General features: G+C 37.8%; 1 long non-coding RNA gene across 1 annotated transcript; it reads right to left on the bottom strand.

Moving 5' to 3' along the window:
• Positions 1-7,562: 7,562 nt before the first annotated feature.
• On the bottom strand, positions 7,563-24,755 carry LOC144365304 (uncharacterized). Its single transcript, XR_013423616.1, has 3 exons — positions 24,638-24,755; positions 20,900-20,991; positions 7,563-7,661 (listed from the first exon to the last, which is right to left on the bottom strand). It is a non-coding gene; the product is annotated as an uncharacterized LOC144365304 (long non-coding RNA).
• Positions 24,756-25,909: the final 1,154 nt, after the last annotated feature.

The following is a 25,909-nucleotide window of genomic DNA, read 5'->3' as shown; positions in this document are numbered from 1 at the left end:
ATCCCTTTATAGAGGCTCTCATTTAACAATCTTGACCTGCATGATGAATGCAGAGCGCTAACCATGAATCAGTTGCTTAACAAGATCCTGCAAACTCGACTAATCTGAGGATCTCTTCCTCTCTGTTCCTTCCCTACCCTACCCCCTCTGGTATTGTAAAAATCTCTGCAGTCCTAAGAAGGTAACTTCTGGGAAAAATATTCTAAATACATAAATGAGTCTATGGAATTAGCACACTTATAACCTCTGTTAGTAAGTATAATGAGCTTTGTAATTATCACTCAACTTCCCTGTTTTTTCCCTGTTTTTTAAGGTATACAAAACATTAGGTAGATTAGATTTGTGATTTTATTTCTTATTTAGAAGAGTTTGATTAAATAAGTTTGTAATCAGTGCTGAAGCATTTGGGTAATTTAAATGGATAAATTTTTGCATTATTAATTTCAAGAAGTATGTACACAAAGTAATATTCATTATTTATACTTGATATTTGAAGGAATATTGTTTAAATAATGATACTGATAAAATAGACATTAAATAAAATACAAGTTGTTGCTAGAGTTCTCTGCTTTATGAGGTGTGATTTTGTTTATGAAGAAGAATCCAGTCAATTTTTTTTCATGAAGTTCTGTTGCAAATATAAGTGAGATCTAGAAGAAAATAGAGATTTTATGTTTATTTGCATAATAGAATGTCAAATACTACTCAAATTCTAACTTGAGAGATTTCTAGCTTTTTTTAAAGTTCTGTGTTCAGAAAATCCGACAAAAATATATAATATTGTCTCAAAAGGTAGAGCTAACTATTAAAGACAAAAATCATCTTGCATTCCTGACTAAGATTCCTACCTTTCAATAATATTTGATGGTTTGATGTCCAACTTTATTGTCTTGAATGGCCATAACTAATTTCATCTGTTAGGCTTACAAAGGATCCCCACAATAGGTAATAATCAGTGCAAATACCCAAACTAGATGACCCAAAGGACAGATCCTTCAAGCTAGCTGCAAATGTTATTTAACCCCACACAATTCTTTTTCCCATAATTTTTTCACCTATATTGACAAGGTTGCAGAATAATGAGCTAGTTGGTGCCCTGGAAGTATACAAAAATGATTAATAAGTGAAAAATGTTTGGCATTATAAACTTTAATATAACTTATATACATATATTGATTTATTGTAACCATTTTTCTTTTTGATGATCAAGTTACCCTTTATAGATGTCTTTTGTGTCCTTTGAAGATGACACTAGTAATTTTTTAAGTTGAGTTAATGTATACATAACAACATTTGAAATTTTAATCATTTAAGTGTTCATTCAGTTCAGTAACTTTAACTACATTTATGTGGTTGTTGTACCTATCACCACTATCCATCTCCAGAACTTTTTTCATTTTATTAAATGTAAACTCTGGGCACACTAAACACTAACCTCCTATTCTCCTCTCTCCCACTTCCTCGTAACCACCACATACTTTCTATTTCTATGAATTAGACTGCTAATATAAGTGGAATTATATAGTATTTGCCTTTTGGTGACTGTCTTATTTCACTTTGGATACTATCCTCCAGGTTTCTCTATGTTGCAGCATGTGTCAGAAGTTCCTTCCTTTTGGAGGCTGAAGGATATTCCGTTGTATATATATACCGTATATTTTTTTATCCATTCATCAGTTGATGAACACCCTGGGCTTTGGATTTGTGAAGGATGGTGCTGTGAACATGGGTATATGCTAAGAGCCACAAGCCAAGTAATATGATGCATGGCACTTTTGGTTGAAAGGTGACACCAGCTAGCCATTGAGATGATATGATTATGTTAAGTCCATATGGATATTGGACTCCTGCTGTCCACCTCAGCCTGCTATGGGACTCCTGGGGAGTTCCCATTGGTTGGAGAAGTACAGTAGGAGGGAATTCCGGGGGAGGAACTTGTTCTGGGGTTCCGGGAGAACGCCGCCGCATGGGTGGATGGGCTTCTTCCCGGACGTGTACGGGGTATTGGCAGCATTTTCAAAAATAAAGTTTGTTCCTGCTTGAGTGGCTCGTGATTTTGTGTTCAGCCAGACTGCGGCAGGTATAGAAACACCTCTTTGAGATTGCCCTTTGAGTCCTTTAGGGTTATATATTCAAAAGTGAAACTTATGCATCATATGAAAATTCTATATTTGAGTATTTGCTTTATTTGGTTTGGTATGGTTTGAACCCAGTGGGTTGATCCCAGGGGTGCTTAACCACTGAGCCATATCCTCAGCCCTTTTTATTTTTATTTATTTCCTTATTTATTTGAGACAGGATCTTGCTAAGTTGTTTAGGGCCTCACTAAGTTGCTGAGGCTGGCCTTGAACTTGTGATCCTCCTGCCTCACCCTCCCACATCACTGGGACTACGGACATATAAACTATGCCTGGCTATATTTAAATTTTTGAGGAACTACCATATTGTTTCCCATAGCAACTTCACCATTTTATATTTTTACCAACTATGCAAAAGTGCCAGTTTCTCCACCTCATCACCAACACTTGTTATTTTGGATTTTTTTTTTTGTGTGTGTGTGTGTGTGTGTGTGTGTCTGCTTAATTTTCAATAATAGTCATCCTAAAAGGTCATTTTTGCATTCTTGGCTGTGATTAATACCATAAAAGAAAAACATATGATGTTTGTTATGTATTTTAAATGTACATTTCTACATATGTAAGCTCACCTGTTGGGCTGGCAAAGAGCTCACCCACAGGGCAATGGCTCAATAGCTGTTTAATAAGAATTAAATAAAAATTTCTCTCTTTTTTTTGGAGACATAAAATTATCTTGGAAATAGAAATGACGGTTGCACAACATTATGTATTGTACATTAAGTACAATGTAAGTACATTATGAATATACTTAATTGAACACTTTAAAATAGATAATGGTTACATTGGTATTATTTGACTTTTCCCTTAGCTTTTAAAAAATTCAGTGAAATGGGGGGAAATGAGGTCATTGATAGATGAATAAAAGAGAATTTTTGGGAAAAAAAATTCAAACAGGATGTTTGGAGATGAGAATAATAGTGCTATGGCTACATTACAATAATGAACTATGGTGGTAGATCTGTTCCAAGATACTTCCCAGTGAGATGAGGGCTGGATATAAGGGTGGTGAATAACTCCTTCATGATCCTTCCAAAATCATCTCAGTTTAATTTTGGTTATCTGACAAAATTGGTAAGTGAAAATCAAAATACTTAGTGACTTAACTATACATACCTGAACAATTGACTGTTCAAAAAAAAAAGAAGAAAGTACAATCTCACCAAAGTCATTATCACATTCAGGTCATTTGTTACTTCCCAACAAGAATCTGAATGTTAGTGTCTTTCAGAGATAAAATAGAAATTATTTTTTCTCAGAACTTGATCAATATTTCCCCTTCAAGTAATTAAAATTTAAATATAATTTTTCTTAACAGCAAATTCAGAATTTCTAGTAGCGGGTATTGGTAATAAGTGAAGCAACATATTTTCATGCAGTGATGGTGATAGTGCAAATAAATTCAGCTTCTCTATGAAGTAATTTAGCAATATGTAACCCATTTTTAATGTGTATATCTTTTTACTTGGTAAATTCGCTTCTGTGAAGTTATTCTATGGAAATAACTGGAAAAGATAGATAGATAGATAGATAGATAGATAGATAGATAGATAGATAGATAGATAGATAGATAGATATGCATCATATGAAAATACTATATTTGAGTTTTTATTTGGTTTGGTTTGGTATGGTTTGAACCCAGAGGGTTTATCCCAGGAGTGCTTAACCACAGAGTCACATCCCCAGAACTTTTACTTTTATTTATTTATTTATTTATTTGAGACAGAGTCTTGCTAAGTGTGATCCTCCAGCCTCAAAACACACACAAATATGTTAATTACAGTGTTATTCAAAATAATGAAAGACTGGAAAGAATGTTTTCTCAGTTATCAATAGAGAAGTCATTAAGTAAATTATGGTGCAGCCATACAATGAAATGTTGCTGTGAAGATCTAAAACTAGTAATGGAGATTAATATTTATTGTAAAGAAAATTCCCATGGTAAAGTTTTTTAAAAAAATATTACAAAACAGCATGTATAGTATAATAATGTTTTATGTATATATAAACTATGGAAAACATGCATTAAAATGCTGATAAAGATATCAGCAAGATGAAGGAGCAGGAAACTTCCGAGCCTCTTATCCCACAGTAACACCAAAGTTAACAATAAACAGGCCAGAATACCTTTGTAAGAACTTAGAGACCAGTTAAGAAATCACAGCAATCAAACAATGCAAAATGTAAAGGTGTCCAGAAAAATGGGTAGGAAAATTCATGGCATTCTGTCACCATCCTTGTCACTCCCTCTCTCAAACCTCACATAGCACAACTTGGAAGAAAGCTCCCACACCAGAGACTTTTCCTCAGGATACAAATAAAGAATTGACCAAGCATCCAAATTTTTGCTAGTGTGGGGAGAGCCTCAAGGAAGACCAGTATCTGATTCACCTCACTTGGACCACTGATGAGAACAGCAGCCCTCCGGAAGCTGCTGATAAAAGACCTGTACCCACAGCAGGCTAAAACTGCAGTTCCAAAAGCAGATAGCAGGCAAATGAAGAAATTACTGACTTCTATAAAAGAGCAGGAATAAGCCGCCTAAGGAATTGTAGATGGTGAAAAGTATACACAGGTCCAGAGCAAATACATCCTGAGGAAAGGCCTGAGAGTTCCTCTAGAAAGCTTGATTGGTGAATGTCTTCACCTGCATGAAGAAATCCATAACAGGGAGAAGTGGTTATTTCTTTAAATATCCAAACCTCAACAACAAAAAACAAAAAGAAAAGAAAATCACAAACAATACAAAGAACCCTGAAAACATGACCCAATCAGAAGAACAAAATAAAACTCCAGAAAGCAACCCTAAAGAAATGTGAATCTATGAGCTATTTGACAAAAAATTTAAAATAACTATCATAAAGATCCTCAAAAGATGTCATAAAACTAAATGAAATCAGGAAATCTATGCATGAGCCAAATGAGACTATTAATAAAGAAATAGGAACTATAAAAAAGAAATTCTGGAGCTGAAAAATTCAGTAACTGAACTGAAAAAAAAATCATCAGTGTGTTCAACAGCAGAGTTGAAAGCAGAGTAAGAAAGAACCTGCAAACTTTAATATAGGTCATATGAAATTAAGTCAGAGGAGCAAAAAGAGAAAGGAAATGTGAAGAGCCTAAGGGCTTATGGGAAAACATGAATCTCATTTAGTAAATATATGTTCAATATTCAGGTATTGGTCAAAGCTAAAGAGGTCACAGCAAGAATAAAGATTATGTTATCTATACTTAGATATTCTAATTATTCTCTCTTGTCCCAAATTTTTGAAAAGAAAATCAAGGGGAAAAAAAAGTCTGCCTTATTCTTTCACATTACCACATTACCCTATGAGATGAGGTCTGTGTCCTTCCAGGGGGCCAACAGATGACACACTCAAAAGGGGTGATTGAGAGATCAATGAAAGATCTATTCAACCAAGGCACAGGTAGGGTTAAGGGTAAAAGAGAGGGACAGAAAAACAGTGTGGGGTAGTCACAGAAATCACTACCACCTAGAGGCCTGAGGAGACCAGAGAGAAAAGTGTCTGAAAGCTCTAAGAGATAGCAAGAGCTGCGACTTTACAGAGAGGTGCAGAGACAAGTGTGGGCAAGGATTCAGCCCGGGAGATGGCTTGGCTCACTCACCTTTTTTCCCACTCCCCAATCTCTGGCTGATACATTCTTTTGGTCAGAATTCTGCCAGATGCCAGAGGACAAAGAAGGGGTTTCCAGAGTAGAGTTCAAGCTGAGAAAGGAGGAATATCAACCTTCAGGAACAAATGGAGAAGTTGCACCAGTCAAAGCCTGGTCTTTCCTTTGACAGAAAACAGAGACCCTCCCTTTATTGAGTTAAGAGGAAAGGAAGATACCTGAGTAGGTGGAGATACCTGTGGGTGGTAGGATAGGAAGGTGAGTGAATTTTAGAATGAAGATTGTGATTTTTATTTTCTTGGTAAATGTTATAGTGTTAGTAATTATGAAGCAAAGGGCAGTGTAGCAAGAATCTTGAGAAATAAGTAGGAGAAGTCAAGCAACTGGCTAGTTAGGGAAAGGTACAAAGCAATCAATAGAATGGTAGAAAATGGAAGACTGAAAGATGCTCGAGACCTTTATGAAGTAAAGCAAGGACTCTGGAGAGTGTATGTATGATTGACAGCAGGACAATGTGATCAGGGCATGAGTGGAATGTAAGAACGGAAGTGAAGCTGTTCCAGGATGGCAAAGATCACACTGTGGTCATTGAAGCAGTTAGTTGATTGGAGGAGGTACAGGTGAAAGCCCTAGAAGTAAGAGGAGTTGATTCACCTCACAGCCACAGCAAACTCATGGGTGCCATGTTTAAGGTGAGCACAGTAATGACAGACACCTTTCAGATACCACCCTAATTGCAAACCTGAGATCATGAACAGCTTCAGTTCAGATGATGCTATTACCCTTCAATAACATTATATCCTTACAAAACTGTTTTCTGCAATTGCTGAGATATAAAGCAAACAACACACACACACACACACACACACACACACACACAAAACCCAGTGTTCAGCAACAAATGAATGAATAAACAAAAGGTACCATATGTATACAATGGGTTATTGCTCAGCTTTAAAAAGCAATGAAATTCTGATACATGCTACAATACAACATTAAAATATTATACTAAATGAAATAAATCAGACGCACACACACAGAAAAAAAACATATTGCATGATTCCACTTACATGAGGTACCAAGAGTAGTTAAATTCATAGAGCAAGAAAATAAAGGACTATTAGTGGCCAAGGAGAGCAAAGAATATAGAATTACTATATAGTGGTACAGCACCTCATTCTGGAATGATGGAAATGTTCTATTGATGAACAGTAGTGATGGCTACACAGCAATGTGAATGTATTTAATGCCCCTCCATTGCACATTTAATGAGTTAAAACAGTAAATTTTACGTTGTATATATTTTACCACAATGAAAAAGAATTTTTACAGAGTCCTAGGACATGAATTTGGTAACCATCAGAGCAATAATCGGTTCAAGTAAGAATCATCAGTGGATGCTAATACTACTGGACAAGTTTAATGAAAAACAGGAGACTTCCAGTATCAGAGAAACTCCCTACAAGGCACTGATTAATTATAAAAGGAAAAATAGTAACATTAGAGCAGAGAAACCAGGCAGACATCAACTTAATCAAATGATCAAAGTTCACCTCACAAATGATGAGAAAGAGCCCCTGTGCCTCCCGATACACTGCATGGAGAAGAAAGCAGATCAGCGCATCACAGGTACTACTGCCAAGATGTCATAACCAGAACCTCATCGTAAGGAAACATCAGAATTTTAAAAATCACAGTCATTTTAAAAGGAAAATCCTGATTCAACTGACTTGTAAGAAGGATGACTTCTCAGATGTGGGCTTAGCTGATTCAGCATGGACATGGCATTACTTACGTTGTCTCTGTAGTCTTCACTCTGCCATCCTTAGCTTGTTGGTTTAGCTCCCTGTTGGTGACAGCATGGTGGTTGTCCTTCCTGTGCTGTGTCCACACCTAATGATGGACAGGAGAGAGACTCTAATTTGGAAATGGCATAAGTATGTCCCCCAAAGTTCATATGCTAGAAGCTTGATCACCAATATTGCCATGTTGAGAGGTAGCAGAGCCAGTAAGAGGTGAAACCTCATAGGAGGTACTTATGTCGTGGAGGACACTGCCCTGCCCTTAGAAGAGATCAACATAGTCCTCATGGGTTACCAATTCTTTCCCACAAGAATGCACTGTAATAAAAGGAGAAAGCCTACCCCTGAATCTCTCTGGTTTCCAAACTACCTTCCACGAGAACCCTTCCACATATGTTCAATGATAGTGATGCCATTTGCCATGTGGTGATGTAGACAGGAGCCAAAATTCACTGACAAAGAGAAGGAGAGGGCCACCAGGAGCCCTAGGACTCAGGAGCTCCCTGGGAGTCATGTGTGATCTAACATGGCCCTTCAGCAAGGGGAAAACAGAATGGCTGATGCTAATGCACAGAGCTCCAGAGTCATGAAGGCAGCTGCAACACAGGATGTGAAAGGACTCAGTCACAAGGACTCCCACTGTAGGGGCTCCAGGGTCATGGTGGGGGGTATGCTGGGGAGGGACCTGTAAATGACATCTGGAGAGCAGCAGGTAGAAGCAGCAAGGACACCAGGGGGATACTAGCAATGGAGCTGTGAAAGAAGGTTTTGCTTTTGCTTTTGCCATTGGTTTGGATGATTATAATGGCTCAAAGTAGCAACAAGCAGGGCAATGTAAATTGCATAAAAAAACTCATAAGCTTTTTTTTTCACAAAAACTAGCAACATATTTGGGGCTGGGGTTGTGGCTCAGTGGTTGAGCGCTTGCCCAGCATGTGTGAGGCACTGGGTTCGAATCTTAGCACTACATAAAAATAAATAAATAAATAAAATTAAAGGTTCATCCACAACTAAAAAATAGACATTAAAAAAATACTAACAACATATTTAATGTTAATAGGAAAGGGAGATAGGAAAATAATATTCAAACAATGTGATCTCATCCCTTGAATAGGAAATATAAATATTTTCCGGGAAAAAATACATAGAATATCCCTTTTAGGTAGTATTATCTTTTTTTTTTAACTCCTCCCCTGATTTCACAACTCCCCCTCTAGCCTGTTATAATGCTTTATCATCTTGAGATTCAAGAAGTTTAATCAATACCATGGTTACCTAAATTTAAGGCCAATTATTCTTCTTTAGAATTGAACACACATGAAATACAAATGTTTAGCATCCTGTTCATTTCCAGTAGTTATTCCATATAGGTTTCATAAGATCTATTTAATTGTATCCTGGACACTTAGCGGATACCACTTTATTGCATTTCATGATATGTACCAATCAATGAAAATGAACAATTCCTTGATTCAATTTACAGAAAACTCGATATAATACATTTTACAGAAAAGATCTTCATTATGTCTACATCCTAGGCTTACTGTAGTTCTGAATATTGATCTTTAGAGGAATCAAGTTGTTTTGATTTATCAATAGAGAAAATCATTTTTGAACTGATTCTAATTTCCTAGCGAGTAGGACTTGTTGCTTGAGATTGAAATACAGTGGTGCATTTTAATGAATCAATTAAATTGCTTCTTGGTATGGATTCAGTCAAAAGATTTTTATTATGAGAAAATGTTTCAACTTTTTCCTACACTTGAATTTGTTTATTCATTTATTTGATAACTACATTTTGTTAAGTATTCTGGAAGTAACCAAGTACAGAGTAGTCTGTTGTGCAAACCATTACTAATTAATCATGTTAATTTATCACGCATCCAGTACATATGCCAGGCCTTGTGCTGTCATATCATTTTTATGTGATCACGCTATCTGTTGGTTAACATTGTCATTACTTCTAATTTACAGATCAAGAAACTAAAACTTCACAGGATAATATGAGTTGCTCCCATTATTAGAGCTAAGAAATGAAAGAGGCAAGAGGCAAAGTTCAATGCCAGTTAGGTAGTCTCTAGAGCATCAGCTGCTACCCACAGTGCTGTAGTGTTTCTGGCAGATACTGTGTCTTAAAGAAGCACAAATGTGATGAATAAAATAGAAGGAAACCTAAAGCATCCTTTAGGGAAAGAGGATAAAGAAGACCATCATGGACGTGATATTTTAGCTGTTCTGTCCCTCCAGAGTTCCTTCACTAAGTCCAAGGAAACCTGGATCAATTGAGGGGTTTGTGCAGCTAAGTAGAAGAGGAGTACGTGAAAGGTACAGAGAAACTAAAAGAAAAAAGTACATGATTGGCTAGTGAAAGAGGCGTGGTAAGACACAGGCTTGCTTGTGAACTGTGTTCGTCACATAGGACTTTATCCCGATGCAGTGTCACACAATCTTATTGCCTTAAACATGGCTTTCCTGCATTCTTGTATTTTCTTGCATGTTCTTTGTAGCTTTCATTGAATATCTCGATTTTTTAAATTAGAAATTGAATACAAGTGAAATGGTTTTCTTCCACTTCTAACATAAGATGCTCCTCAACCTATGCTGGTGTTATAACCTGATAAACCCAGCGTAGATCAAAAAATACCACAAGTAAAAAATTCATTTAATACACTGAACCTACCTGACATCACCACTTAGCAACATACTACAGAACCTCAGGGGTTCACTGTTAGGATCACAAGGCTGACCGAGAGCTGTGATCAGCAACTGCTATCCTGCATCACAAGAGAATTAAGAGAGTGTTCTTCATAGTGCCAGCTCAAAAAAGATCAAAATTCCAAATATGAAGTACAGTTTCTACTGAATGAGTATTGCTTTCACACTATCATAAAGTCAAAAATCTTAAGTAGAACAATCATAAATTAGGGACAATATGTACTAAGTTACATAGAGACCGTGACTTCAATTATTGGACTGCTTTTTTTATTAAAATGTCCTTTAAAGACTACTAATTCCACTTCTCAGTGAAGAAGCTTCATTTAAAATTATGTTTCAACTGACTTTGCAGAAATATTTGAATAGGAAGGGAAACCATGCATTTTCCGCTACTTGAAAAGCAGAGACCTATAAACCTAAGGGAATTTACTCTGCTTTATAAACCACATTTTGAAGGTAGGGCTAGTTTTTGGCAATGACACATGGACCAAGAGTCTGTCCACCTTTGCAGCTCAGTACTTGGGATTCCACATTCAAGACATAGTTCCTTGAAGACACTTGTTTCTAATAGAAAACTATTGTATCAAAATTAAAAATATAGGGGCTGGGATTGTGGCTTAGCTGGTAGAGCACTCACCTAGCACGTGTGAGGCCCTGGGTTCGATTCTCAGCACCACATAAAAATAAATAAATAAAATAAAGGTATTGTGTCCAAGTACAACTAAAAAAAATAAATATTTTTTTTAAATTTAAAATATAGTACAGATACAAGATACAGACACTTTTGTATCAATTTTAAAAAAGAAAGAAATTTGCACATGGAGAACATTTGCTGTCCCTTCATTGTAGCTTCCGCAGAAAGCTCAGCCTTGCAGAAAGAATTCTGGTTCTTGAATGGCCAAAGTTGTGACCTTGTACTTTAGTGGTGATTTGTTTTAAATATTTCTCAAGCTTTTGCTTTACCCAAACCTGCTGGGAGAAAAAATAACATGTATGAACCATGATGTCTTGAACATTGTGCTGATGTCACTCCTCTGTTTGCCAATTTCATGTGAGTGAATATACATCAAGGAAGCATGGTGTGCAGCTGGCTGTATTGATTAAAAACTTACAGAAGGGGGCTGGGAGTGGAACTCAGTGGTAGAGCACTTGCCTAGCAAGGGCAAGGTCCTCAGTTCAACCCCCAGCACTGTAAAATAAACCAGCAATCAGTCATTTTACAAAATTTGAAGCCTCAATATATTACTTTAAAGTAGTGTGCCTATTTATGACAGAAAACCCTAAGAAGAGTGGCTTCAAAACATTAGGAGTTTATCTTCATTTCACATCCAAGAAGTCTATGTCCTGGACACTTCAATCATAATGACTTACTGCCCATGGCTCCAAGCCAGGCTGAGGCTGCAGATCTAGCCCATATTGCAGTCCAGGCTTTGAAAAGAAGGATGGGAAGAAAGCTTAGATGGATGCCCCAACTTAGAACATTTTCTGGAATTTTCCACAGAGCACTCAAGACCAACACTTACTTGATCACATCTAACTGCAAAGGAGGCTGGTGGCAATGTGTCCTAAAAGTTGAGGTTCCTATTCCTCAGGAAGAAGGAAGGACACTAAAACAAAAAAAGTTCCCCTTGCCATAGACAAGTTGATGAAATTATGAGGTGAGAAGTCTCACTAGATGACTGTGGACCCCACAACCTGAGTCTAGTTCTCATGGAAAATGTTAAGACGAATGGAGGAGGAGCCCCAAATTTTGAAACTCTAAGGGAAGGGGGTCCCCAGAAATGAGAAATTTTACTTGCTCTGGAAAGATAAACTGAAGCACATGGTCTGCTGCAACTCTAACCTATGCTAACTCTAACAGAATGAAGAGGGGAAGTCAAGCCCAGCTCTTAATGCAGGACCCAAGGATTTGCAGATAGATAAGGTCATTTATCAAGAGGCCATTGACAGATTTGGGGTGAATGAGAGGACTGCTACACATGGAGCCATGAGAAATTCTTTAGAAAGGTAAAGACCGGGTCCTGGAAAGAAAGCATCGTCCTAGGAGGTGGGAATCCCTCAGGAGTCCAGACCAATCTAGACAAGAATCACAATCAAGCAGGGGTGGTGGCACACACCTGTAGTCCCAGCTACTCAGGGGGCTAAGGCCAGAGCATTACTTAGGCCCAGGGGTTCAAGGCCAGCATGAAAATTGTAGTTAAACCATCTCTCAAAAAGAGAAGACAAAATGTGCATGCACATTGGATGGTTTAGATCTGCCTTGCCAAGAGAGGTTTTTTGATTTTTCAATAGAAGTAAAAGGAAAAATAGATATCCATAGGGCAGGCTTTTTGCTTTGTTTTGTTTTTGTTGTTAGGAACAATTTTTCCTTTAAACATTATTTAATACATTTCCAAAATACAAAAGAAAGGGATATTCTTTGCATTGAATTAGTCCTAAAATACACAAATACAAACATTGATTATTCCCCTGTATCTCAACTTTCATAAGCCTGTGAGGTATGCAGATCAACAGATCAACTTGTGTGTCAAAAACACCTTTACCTCCCTCTGTTCATGTATGTACAAACCTATTCAAATACACACGCATAAGGATAGAACTACTATTTCCTGGGGCTTTGGGATATATGGTTCTTTTCGCAAAAATAAGATTTTTTATCAATATTATTTTATATATGTAATACCCATACCCCAAACCCCTCCAAATGATTAGATACAGATCTAACTTATCCTTTCTAACTGATGCATTATATTCCATAAAATGTATACTCTTTAATTTATTAAACAAACTTTTTCCTGGTGGACAACAAAAATTCATTTACTAGTCAACTATGGAAGATTTGAGATGATAGATTAGAGGCAGCCAAAGTCTTGCCCACTTCTCCAGGAGATTGAATCAGAGCAACAGGAAAACAGCTGCATGCTAAGGTGTGACAGTGGGAGAACGCTGAACTTCAATAGTGGGCAGACAGAGACTTGGAGAAACACAGAAACCTTGGAGAGTGGAGCAGAGAGTGAAATAGAATGCCCCAACCTGATCACAGAGCAAAATGGGAAAGAACAGGGGAATGGTAAAAGAAAGTGAGTTCCGTGAGTTGGTTTTATTCCACGGATGCAAGGATGCTTCACCATATGCAAATCAATAAACACAATACAGCACATAAAAGGAATCAGGATAAATATCACATGATGTTCTCAATAGATGGAGAACGAGTCTTTGATAAAATTCAACATCCCTTCATGATAAAAAATCTCTAAATAAGTAGGCATAAAAGGATCATACCTCAACATAATAAACTCTGTGACAAACCCATAGGCAACATTATAGTAAATGGGAAAAAACTAAAAGCATTTCCCCTAAAATCAGAAATAAGACAAGGTTGTCGTCTCTCTCCACACTTAATATAGTACTTGAAATCTTATCAAGAGCCATTAGGCAAGAGAAAAATATAAAAGGGATACAAATAGAAATGATGAAGTCAAATTATTCCTGTTTGAGGAAAATATGATTCTATACTTAGAAAAGTCCCCCAAAGACTTAGAAAACTGATCAAAAGACTCTCAGAACTGATAAACAAATTCAGAAAGGTAGCAGGATACAAAATCAACATACAAAAATCAATGGCTTTTCTCTACACCAACAATTAGCTCACTGGGAAAAAAAATCGAGAAAGCAATCTCATTCGCAATAGCTTACATACATATAGTAAGTAAGTAAGTAAGTTTTGGAATATACCTAACCAGAGAGGCAAAAGACCACTATGATGAAAATTGCATAACAGTGAAGAAAGAAATTGAAGGAGATACTGAAGATGGAAAGACATCTTGTGTTCACGGATTAGAATAATTAGTAATGTTAAAATTACTGTACTGCCAAGAGATTGGATGCAATCCCCATTAAAATACCAGTGACATTCTTCAAAGAAACAGAAAAAAATCTAAAATAGATACAGATGCACAAAAGACAATGAATAGTCAAAGCAATCCTGACTAGAAAGAACAATGCTGAACACATCATAATACATGATCTCAAAACGTATTACAGATCCAAAGTAACAAAAACAACATGGTATTACCATAAAAATAGGCACATAGACTGATGGAATAGACTAGAGGACTTGGAAATAAACCCACATGTTTACAGCCAACTGACACTTGACAAAGTTACCAAAAACATACATTGGAGAAAAGACAGCCTCCTCAACAAAAGGTGCTAGGAAAACTGGAAATCCATATGTAGAAGACTGAAAGTAGATCCTTCTAACCCTGCACAAAAGTCAACGCAGAGTGTATCAGAGACCTAAATGTAGACCCACTACTGTTTAATTACTAGAAGAAAACATAGGAGAAACACTACTGGATGTTTGCACAGGCAACAGTTTTCAAAATAGGACTCTAATAGCTCAGCAAACAAAAGCAAGAATTAACAAATCAGATTACATCAAATTAAAAACTTCTGCACAGCAAAGAAATCAATCCACACATCAAATGACAACCTACAGAGTGAGAGAAGATCCTTGACAGATCTTCATCTGCCAGAAGATTAATATCCACAATATATAAAGAATTCAAGAAAAACAAAAGAACAAGTAATCAAAAAAATGGACAAATATTGTGAACAGACACTTCTCTAAAAAAAGGGGGGTACAAATGGCCAATAACTATATGAAAAATATGCTCAACATTTTTAGCCATTATGGAAATGCAAATCAAAAGTACGTTGAGGGTTTGGGATATAGTTCAGGTGGTAGAGTGCTTGCGTCGCATGTACAAGGCCTTGGGTTCAATCCCCAGTGCCACAAACACACACACACACACACACACACACACACACACACACACATACACACATTGAGATTTCATCTCAACTCAGTTAGAATGACCATTATTGAAAAAAAAAAAAAAGCAAATGATGACAAAGATGTAGAGGTAAAAGAACTCTTTATTTACTGTTGGTAAGAATATAAGCTAGTATCATCACTATGGACAATAATTTAGAGGTTTCTCAAAAAATAAAAAATAGATCTATCAAATGATCCAGCTATCCCACTCCCCAGTATATGTCTGGAGGAAATGAAGTAGCATACAAAGGAGATACCGCCTACCCATGTTTATTGTGGCACTATTCACAACCGCCAAGATATGGAAAATGTGGTACATATGCACAATGAGTAATGCTCGACCATAAATAAGAAGGAAATCATGTTATTTCTAGGAAAACAGATGGAACTAGAGGTCATCATGTTCAGCAAAATAATCCAAACATAGAAAGAAAAGTCTCATGTATTTTCTCTCATATGGGGTAACTAAAATAAAATAAAATGACCTAGAAGTAGAAGAGGGACTATTGAGGAAAAGAAAGGGATCTAGAAGAAGGAGGCTAGAGGGTATGGAAAGAGGATAGAAGTGATCAAAGCACCATTTAAGCCTATATAGAAATGTCACAGTAAAACCCATCAATTTTTAATAATTAAACTGTGTTCATGATTAAAATAAGAAAAACATGAGCTATGGAACAAAAAGAATTAAAAAATTTAAAAGCAGTCAACTATATTAGGAAATTTCTTTTCTACAAAGACTGATAAACTCTAGTGCTGTTACTATGCCCATTCTGAGAAACATCAAAATCTTCCTGTCTCCCTGAATTCAACAGTCATAACAGATTCAGTATTCCACTGATGATCTCCAAAAGAGAAGAATACCATCAAGCCATCAAAGGATGTGCAAGTATTAATTATATGACTGTACAGAACTATTTTTAAATTTTTGAACTCTAAGAATTTCACCAACAATGGCAAAGAGGACAACACACTGCTGAGGTAAACATCAATCTTCCCATTGGAACTAAGCATTAAGTTAATTACAGTGACAATTCTGTGTTTTTAGTCTGCATAGAAGTGCTTGTGTTGTTAGTCAAGAGGAGAAAAATTATCTAAAAACAAGAGCTCCAGGATAGAGATTAAATGGATGCATTTAAAAATTACTAGTCATATCATCCATAAATAACTAACAAGACAACCTACCACATGGTTCCTCGTCACTGATGTCGCATAGCTGCACTAGAGCTATAACTTATACAGGTTCTGCTAATGAAACTCATTCATAACTGTCTCCCTTCAGTTCAGTGAGTGCCTTAGTCACCAGCAGCTAGATTATCCCTTGTAGTGCCAGGACCCTTTCCAAGGCCTGAGGAATCTTCTAGCCTGGTCATGCTTGTAAGCCTCAATTGTAAGCACAGCGAGTAATTGAGGATCCCAATGCAATCCCAATGCTTAACAGCTCACACCTGTTAGGCACTCACCATGTCCCAGGTGCTGTTTCAAAGCACTCCACACATTCTCTTTTTGAAAACCCCACAACTGTCTCTGTCTGTTTTCTGATGCTGTACCAGAGTACCAGAGATTGGGTAATTTACAGATAATAGGCTCAAGGTCCTAGAGGCTAGGAGAGCATGGCACCAGCATCTGGAGAGGGTTTTTGTGCTGTGTAATCCCATGGTGGAAGGTGGAATGGCAAGTCAACATGCACACGAGAGGAAGAACACCAAACCTACCCTTTTATCAGGAGCCCATTCCCACAATTACAGCATTCATCCATTCCCTCAATGTCGGAGACCAGCTCCAACAGGGGGTCTCAGGAGACGAACGGATAGTGAGGAGTCTGCGAAAGGGGGGTGGAGAAACAACACAGACACCAAAGTGAAGGTGTTGATCCCAATCTTTACTTGTGAGGTTGATCATATATACTTTTCATTTTGGCAGGCTCACAGTACTTTGTGGTTACAAAACAGGAATCATTATTCAAAGAAACAAAATATTACCTAGCTAATATTAGATAAGAAGAATGTCTCTTGGCTTATGCATAAGCAAGCATTTGTACTTTCAGTTCGCAGTTTTGCTTTGAGCTGTTTCTGCTTAGTTAACTTTTAATAATAGTTAGAAATGTCCCGAACTATTGGCCTATACCTTGACTATTCTTTCTTGACTTACTGACTGGAACCGGTGCCATGGTTACGGCAAGTGGTTGACTTGTTATTACTCTTAATCAAACAAAAGTAAGAGCACAAACCATTGTGCACAGGAACAAGAACAAGTTGCCCAGTAGTAAGCACTAATCTGTCTTCTTAACATTAATTTTTCTTCTCTAGATTTTAATTTCTCAAAAACTTCCTTGACAGGAATACAGGGAGTTTTTCATTAGACATTAACAATTTACACTCCACAGCTGAATCATTGCATTTAGAGCAAACGGATCTATGCTTTAGAAGTAGTTGCATTAATTGGGAAAGTCATGTTTTTTCCTTCATACTTAATGGTCATATGAGAAGTCGCCACTATACTTATTAAAGGAATACAAAAACAAACCAGCCCATTCCCAGAAACATACTGCGGTCCTCCAGAGGATGGACGCCTTGTGCCGTCCACCTCAGTAGGGCCTTGCCATTGCCTGAGTCAGGCGAGGCGCAGCACCTCAAGACCTAATCACAACTTAAAGATCCCACCTTTTACTACCACCACTGTGGCAAGTAAGGCTCAACAAAACATTTGCAGGGACATTCAAATCCTGACAACCACCCTATAAAATGGCCAGTAAGCATTGATTGTGTGCCAAAGCACTGCTCACTGCTGCATGCCTGGAAGTACATGAAGAAAGTATCGAATCTTAAAGAGGTTACTTTCCACCTTGGAAGCCAAAATCAAAACAAGAAAAAGAGAGCAGAACAAGCTGGCACAATTTAATTAAATTATGTGACAATAGCTACAAGTGCAAGAGGGTTTTAGAGACATGAATCTCTGAAAGACTAGAGTTGTCTTCATTTTTTTTAAATGAAGGTATTTTCAATTTGAAATGCTTATAAATTCTGTTTTGTGAACAGAGCAAGATGATTTCTCTAAAGATCTATTATTCTTCATTTGATGGCTTTCGTTTTAGACTTTGAAATACAGCAAAAAAAATAGATTGATAAAATTATTAAGAGAATGCCTAAACATTGTATACATGATTCTTGAGATACTCTTGGCAAGCCTGTGTGAATCTGCTTAAGGATTCACAGTCTATGCTTTAGTTTCCTAATAAGAATAGTTTCTCAATAAAAGAATTAAAAATCACACATATTCTTGGGCTCCCTAGATGCTGCTATCCCCCTGGATTATCTATTCAGCTGATTAAACATTATATTATTCTTAATCCATTTAATAGATCAAAATGCTAACTTTCTACCTGCCTCTGACTTTTGAATCAGAAGGATAGCTTTACAAATCATTGTTTCCCAGATATATAAATCTATACCATCAAAATCATATATCCTGGAAGATTACATTTGCTTGAAATCCCTGATAGGAGGTGGGAGCCAAGTACTCTCTTTCCTGGATTTTCAGAATTGGTTGGATGTGGAATTAAGTGAATCTTCTTTCAGTCCACTGAGCCCATTTGGTAGTTGACTACACACCAGCTCATTCAGTAGTTGGGGCCCAGAGTAAGTTCACAGGGATTTGTTGGCTTAAAATCCATCTCTTGCTTTGGCTCTTCTATGTATTGAGTTATTTATGGACACATTTGCTAGCAACGACTATGTGAATACATTTTTAGAAAAGTTATTTTGTCTGTAGCTTTAAAATTGGATTGCGATCTCTTTTAACAAGGAAAGACATCCAAATTCCTAAAACATTGGAAAAGAGTCATTTGGAAAGTTGATGAGCATGTGTTGCCCATTCCTCATAAAAATCATTGTAGATAAAGCAGTGCATCAGAATTTGCCTTCACCCAGATACTGAAAAATGCAAAGCCTGCATGCAATAAGGATTAAGGTGCTAAAATTTTCTTTAGGAAATGCAAACCTAGGGCAGTGAAGTTGATATAAAAAAAAAAGAAAAAGAAAAAAAACAAGCCAGGTGCAGTGGGGCACACCTATAATCCCAGTGGCTCAGGAGGCTGAGTGAGGAGGATCACAAGTTCAAGTCCAACCTCAACAACTTAGCAAAGCCCTAAGCAACTTACTGTGACCGTGTCTTAAAATAAAAGATCTGGGGATATGGCTTAGTGGTCAAGCACCCCTAGAGGGAGGGAGGGAGGGAGGGAGGAGAGATATGAGGGAATGTAATGGGACACATTAGTGGTACCACAGAAGTTGCTGTTGTCATTCAATGACAAAGAAGAAGAGCAGGTGACTCAGCACCATATTTATTCACCATATGTGATATTTTCCAGGATTGCAAAGAGAAGCCACATCTCAGAGAGGTCAATGCAGAGAGACAGAGGGGAAGGTATCTATCCAGCTTCTGCTCAACTCTTATTTCCCCATTGCCAACCTTCAACCCAAGGGCAATTAACTCCCTCACGTCCAAGGAGTGTCACCTGGGCTTCTGGCCGACGTTCAGAAAGGCAAATACAACATCCATGTGAAATTTTAGCAAAGTCAAAAGTGGAAGGCAACAGGTGCCCCAAAAGAAACACGAAAGACAAAGACCTAAAGAAGTCTCAGGAACCCTTCCTTGCAGCTAAGGGGTGATCACATGACCTGACATGGCTTAACCTAAAGGTCTCCCACAAGACTCCACCTCCCAGAGGTTCCACAGCATCTCCCAATAGCACCACCTTAGGGCCAAGTCTTTAATGTGTTAGCCTTACTTCTGTGGTTTTATAGTCTGTCTTCCTTCCTTCCTTCCTTCCTTCCTTCCTTCCTTCCTTCCTTCCTTCCTTCCTTCCTTCCTTCCATCCTTCCATCCTTCCTTCCTTCCTTCCTTCCTTCCTTTTCTTCTTTCTTTCCTTTCTTACTTCATTTTCTCTCTTTCTTTCAGAAAATAAATTGCACTTCATAATATTTGGGGGAAAAAAAGAGCTTGGGAGTAACAAAACTGAGAATGAAAGAGAGTTGATAAATCAGGAAGATTTAAGGAAGAGAAGAAAAACAGCATCACTTCAAGTGGATAGAAGTTTATGAAATATGAATACTGCTGAGCAGCTCATTTGAGCCAAATATGCAGTTTACAAAGTTCTTATGTGTCTTGAAGTCAATTATATCCTTCAGTTCAGTAGAGAATGCAAAGAAAGAACTGTTATTCTAACTCAATTGTGAACAATAAGAACTGGTTGGGAAGGCAAAACGCAATCAGATCTTGAGCAGACAGCTAAGCCAGGGGATTCTGAGCAGAGACACTCATGAATCCTATTAAAATAGGCATAATTCTACAGATGGAGGTTCTGAAAAAAATGCCTAAGAGGAATGAGTAACTCTGTAATGCTCTCACAATATTGACATAAAGTATGAAGAAATAGAAGGGCATATGTTGGAATGTATAAAGTTAACACAAGTAACCCTCAACTCAAAATTCAACAGGACATTTATGAAAGGTGAAAGACAATGGCAAATGTTCGAGAACAAGTTCCAGAATGGTACACCATTGAGTTCTAGATAACTACTCCAGGCTGCAGCGTCAAACAAGATGATGGCCCCAAGGGTAACGTGTTAATCAGGGTTCTCCAGAGAAACAGAACCAACAGGAAATAGATGTACATGTAGATGTAGGCAGACTTGTAGATGTAGATATAGATGGAGGCATAGACATATAAGTCTATGGAGATATGAAGAAATTTATAAAAAGGCACCGGCTCATACCCTTATGGAGGCTGAGAAGTCCCATGTTCTGCTGTCCTTAAGTTAAACACACAGGATCACCGGTGATGTTGTTCCACTCCAAGCCTACAAAACTGAGAACCAGCAATGTAAGGTCTAGGTCTAGTCCAAGTGCAGGAGAAGAGCTTGAAAGCAGTTGAGCAGTGAACAAATTTTGCCACACCCCATATTTTGTTCTTTTCAGGCATCCAACAAATTGATGCTCAACCACGCTGGGGAGAGACATCTATTTTATTCAGTCAATTCATTCAAATGTTATTCTCATCCAGAAGTACACTCACAGACACGCTCAGAATCATGTTTAAACAGATATTTGGGTGCCTCGTGGACCAGTCAAGTTAACACATAAAATTAACCATCACAGGGGCTGGGGTTGTGGCTCAGTGGTAGAGTGCTCGCCTGGCGCATGCAAGGCCCTGGGTTCGATCCTCAGCACCACATGAAAAAATAAAATAAATAAATTAAATAAAGGTATAAAAAAATTAACCATCACAGACAATAAAAGAGCCTTTTAAACAGTAAGAAGAGGACAGGGACAGATCCATGCTCAGCCTGGTGGCACACTAATGAACAGCATGTGAAAATAAAGAGGGAGTGAGTAAGCAGAGAAAGAGAGGATCATCTGAGATCCGACACTAAGCAAGTTCTTTAACCTCTGGAAGCCTAAATCTTCCTTTATAGAAATGTAACCATTTCATATATCTTCTGATGGAAGTAAAAACTTCTACCTCATAGAATTTTTAGGATTAAGTCACGTCTATAAAGGACTTAGCATAAGACGGTACCTATGAAGTAAGTGGGTGCTACACACAGAACATTCAGTAACAAAGCAAAGAACATTGAATAACAGAGCAAAACCACTCATTTTTAGTTTAAATTTTATCTCCTTTAGAAAATATCTTAAAATTTCAAAAATATGAAGATACCTTCTTCAAAGGAGTTGATGCTTAAGATGCTTGTCAAAACTTGATGATTTCTAATTAGTTTTTATGTTTAGTTTTCTAGTCTTCAGGTCTGAGTGAATTAGAATATATAATTAATAATACCAAAGGTTATTAGGACAGCAGCCTAGGAATGAAATTTCCAAGGGGAACTTGGAATAATGTCTTAATTTCCATAAGGGGCAGAAGTGGATCCTGAAACACCAGGCCACTAAAGAAAATGCAATTATTGAATGCTACAAGAATTGTTTCAAGACTATGTTGGTCAGCTTTCCATCGTATAACAAAATACTTAAGATAATTCATTTATAAAGAGAAAAGGTTATTCTGTATCACATCTTGGAGGTTTCATTCAGTTCATGATCCATTAGCCCCATTAGTTTTGGGTGTGTAGTAAAGAGCACATCATGACAGAACAACATGAAGGAGCAAAACCACTCCACCCATGGCCAGTGAGCAGAAAAGAAGGAGACAAAGGGGAACCACAACCCCCTTTACGGGGCTGTTGGAAGACATTCAACATCCAAACCATAGCAAACATAGAAATCCTGCTTAGAATTAAGATAATTAGAATTGATAATTCCTATTATCAAGCAGATGGTCTGTGATCATTTAGAAAGGAAGAGGTGATTTGCTAAAACCAACATCGACTTGCTAAGAACAAGTCTTACCACATCTTGGGGGTTTTGTCTTTGTTTTGTTTTGCGAGTATTAAATCAGTGAGTGATCTAAATGAACCATACTTCAAGTCCAGGAGCCTAGGAACAGGTAATATTCTTGGCCCCAGTAAGATCTCAATGTTCTTTGCTTTGTTACTGAATTTGTTCTGTATGTGGTACCAACTTACTTCATAGGTACCGTCTTATGCTAAGTCCTTTATAGACGTGACTTAATCCTAAAAATTCTATGAGGTAGAAGTTTTTACTTCCATCAGAAGATATATGAAATGGTTACATTTCTATAAAGGAAGATTTAAGCTTCCAGAGGTTAAAAAACTTGCTTAGTGTCGTATCTCAGATGATCCTCTCTTTTTCTGCTTACTCACTCCCTCTTTATTTTCACATGCTGTTCATTAGTGTGCCACCAAGCTGAGCATGGATCTGTCCCTGTCCTCTTCTTACTGTTTAAAAGGCTCTTTTATTGTCTGTGATGGTTAATTTTTTTATACCTTTATTTAATTTATTTATTTTATTTTTTTCATGTGGTGCTGAGGATCGAACCCAGCACCTTGCAGGCGCCAGGCGAGCACTCTACCACTGAGCCACAACCCCACCCCCTGTGATGGTTAATTTTATGTGTTAACTTGACTGGTCCACGAGGCACCCAAATATCTGTTTAAACATGATTCTGAGCGTGTCTGTGAGTGTGTTTCTGGATGAGAATAACATGGACAGACAGGTGCTTGAGATTGAAGGTGGTGGATGACAAAGGGACCCAGGGAAGGGGATCTGATGATCAACCTGGTGTATTCCCAGAGCTGGGCAAGCAGCACAGTTGGTTTTGATATGGAGATTGTCGTGCAGAGGGTGATAGTCTCTGGATCATGAAGGGGGGAAGGAAACACACTCTAGGAGGAGACCCTGGACTGGGATGCCATGTGCAGAAGGCCTCAGCTAATCCCAAAGGAAGTCTGGAGCACAGTGACCTCAAAGTTGTCTTGAAGTGAGGTAAGGTTCAGGCGTCTGTTTCCCTTCCCACCCCAAGGGCAGGTCGCTGGACGTGCATCATGCCTGGGAAGGCTGGGTCCTGAGGTAATGTCGCAGTCCCTGGGCAGAGGGGAGGGTGGGGGACATGCCCAGCTCTGAGCCTGCAGCATTTGGGGGGAAAAGTGCCTCCCACTGAAGGGGATGGACTGCATGCCACAGCAGACACGTGACTCAGCTTGAGGCTGGCTCTCTACAGCAGCAGGAACACTGCCTCCAACTCTGAGACCACCAGCATGACTCAAATAAACATGGCACTGGGAGTTCTGGGGAATTCATGGGCTTTTGCAGAAAGATCAGCTCTTTGCTAGCAGTAATTTAACATCTTTTAACTTCAGGTTCCATCTCTCTCTATACAACATTTAGGGTCAGAATTAAAAGGCATAAAACATAAAGGTATTGAGCACTGATTCTATTATACAGTAGATGCTTAAAAAATATTCATTTCTTTTGCCCTTCCCATTTCTTTGTGGACTCTAAGAAGTGTTGAATCTGCAGGTGGGAATCGGGTATCTAGGATAACAGGAAGAAATAGGATATGAGGACCTGAAATCAGTCAGAATCAAAACACCAAAGGAAAATCTCTAAAGACAGGATTAAGAGGCTGAACCAACCAGTTTACTAACGACTTGAATTAATCTGGAGAGAAGACTTGCATATTAAATGTGCAGATGAAATAAAACTTAAAAAAATACCCCAATATATCCACAAAGCTATTAAAATAAGTACATACATTAATGAGTAATATTTAAAAAGAAATATCAGCATGCTGCATGATAAGAATCAGATCACTTTACAGCTTAGAATGATGGAATAAAATAAAGAATAAACTTAACTGGGATAAAGTTGAAATATTTAATGTAAGTCCAATGGTTCGGTTGTACCTACATGCACACACACACCAGAAAACTAAATGATAATTGCTGAAGTTACTAAGTAAAAATGCAACTCATGAGCCAGGTTCCACATTTTTGCCTTCTGTATTATGCAAGTAGGAGGCATAAATTCTAAACCCTTTATATGGTTAACTTTCATTAATCCTTTCAACAAGCCTGTAAGACTGAAGCTTTCCTTACCTTTGGTTTTCACAGAGATGAACTGTGGCTTCAAGGGCAAGTAATCCTGTTCAAGGTCACACAGTGGCAGAAGGTGGAGTCAGGAAACTGAGAACCTTGAAATGACAAGTGCACACACGTGACCACCACGCATGCTACCTTTCCATGTGAAGGAGGAAGGAAACTAAATGAGCAAACTACTGCTATACCATCTGGTTCCCACATCTGCCTCCAGCCAGGCCAGGTGCATGGCAGGAAATTGAAAAAAAAATTACTTATGTTTTAAAGAGAGAGATATTAATTGACTCATATAACTGAAAGTCCAGATGTAGAATAGCATGAAGCATTGAATGAATCTAATGGCCTTATCTCTATTTTTCTGCAAATCTCTCTACTTGGCTTCCTCTGATGTAGACTTTCCCCCAGCCCAATCTGGCTTTAAACCAGTTCTTGTGAAAAGACCTATGATTTTTAACTCAACTCCAGACACACTATGAACCAAATGTGCTAGGTAGTTAATACAATCTTGAGTTCATTGACTTCTGGGTCAAGAGAAAGCATAGTACTGCTGTTTTCAACACATCAATCAAGACTCTTGTATCAACTCCAAATGTGCATTTTTAGACATAGATCATAGAGGATGTGGGACTATAGCACAGTTTTAGTGTGAGGACATGGCTGATTCCAATTCTGAGTCTTTTGTTGTTTCTAATACCAACATTCAGCTAGTTGAATACATAACCCATGCTTCTTAATCTAAAAACTAGAAATATTGAAAATATGTATGTTGCAAATACATATGTTGCTGGAGAGGTTAAGTAGGACCAAATTCTACAAATGTCCAGGAATGGAACACTCATTTGGTAATCATGGTTTCCAGACTCTAGCTTCTGCTAAATTCAGTTCAAGAATTGCCTAGAAGGACCCCATACACTGCCTTAACTCTGCCCCAATCCATGTAAACATAAATCCTGGCCCCTTTCCCTATTTTCCACAGAAAAACAAGCAAGATCTCCTATCTCCCCAATTCCCACTCTCAGGCCCTTTAGTGTCTTACTAAAATTTGGTGGCAGGCATACGGATACCCAGATTCATTCTGTCACTCCCACTGTAATTTCTGTCATCTCTTCCTCCTTCGTCTCTCTCACGTGATTCTTCTTTCTGTCCTCACTGCAACTGTTGAAATCCAAGTTCTCAGCATCTCTCACATGGATTGCCAAAAATTTAAATAAATAAAAGAGAAGTTTAAGGTATATTTCTCCCCACCACACTCAATATTATTATGATTTTAGT

Source organism: Ictidomys tridecemlineatus, chromosome 7 (genome assembly GCF_052094955.1).
Source record: "Ictidomys tridecemlineatus isolate mIctTri1 chromosome 7, mIctTri1.hap1, whole genome shotgun sequence".
Taxonomy (NCBI): domain Eukaryota; kingdom Metazoa; phylum Chordata; class Mammalia; order Rodentia; family Sciuridae; genus Ictidomys; species Ictidomys tridecemlineatus.
The sequence above is the reverse complement of the archived record's forward strand: the minus strand, read 5'-3'. Positions and strand labels throughout refer to the sequence as shown.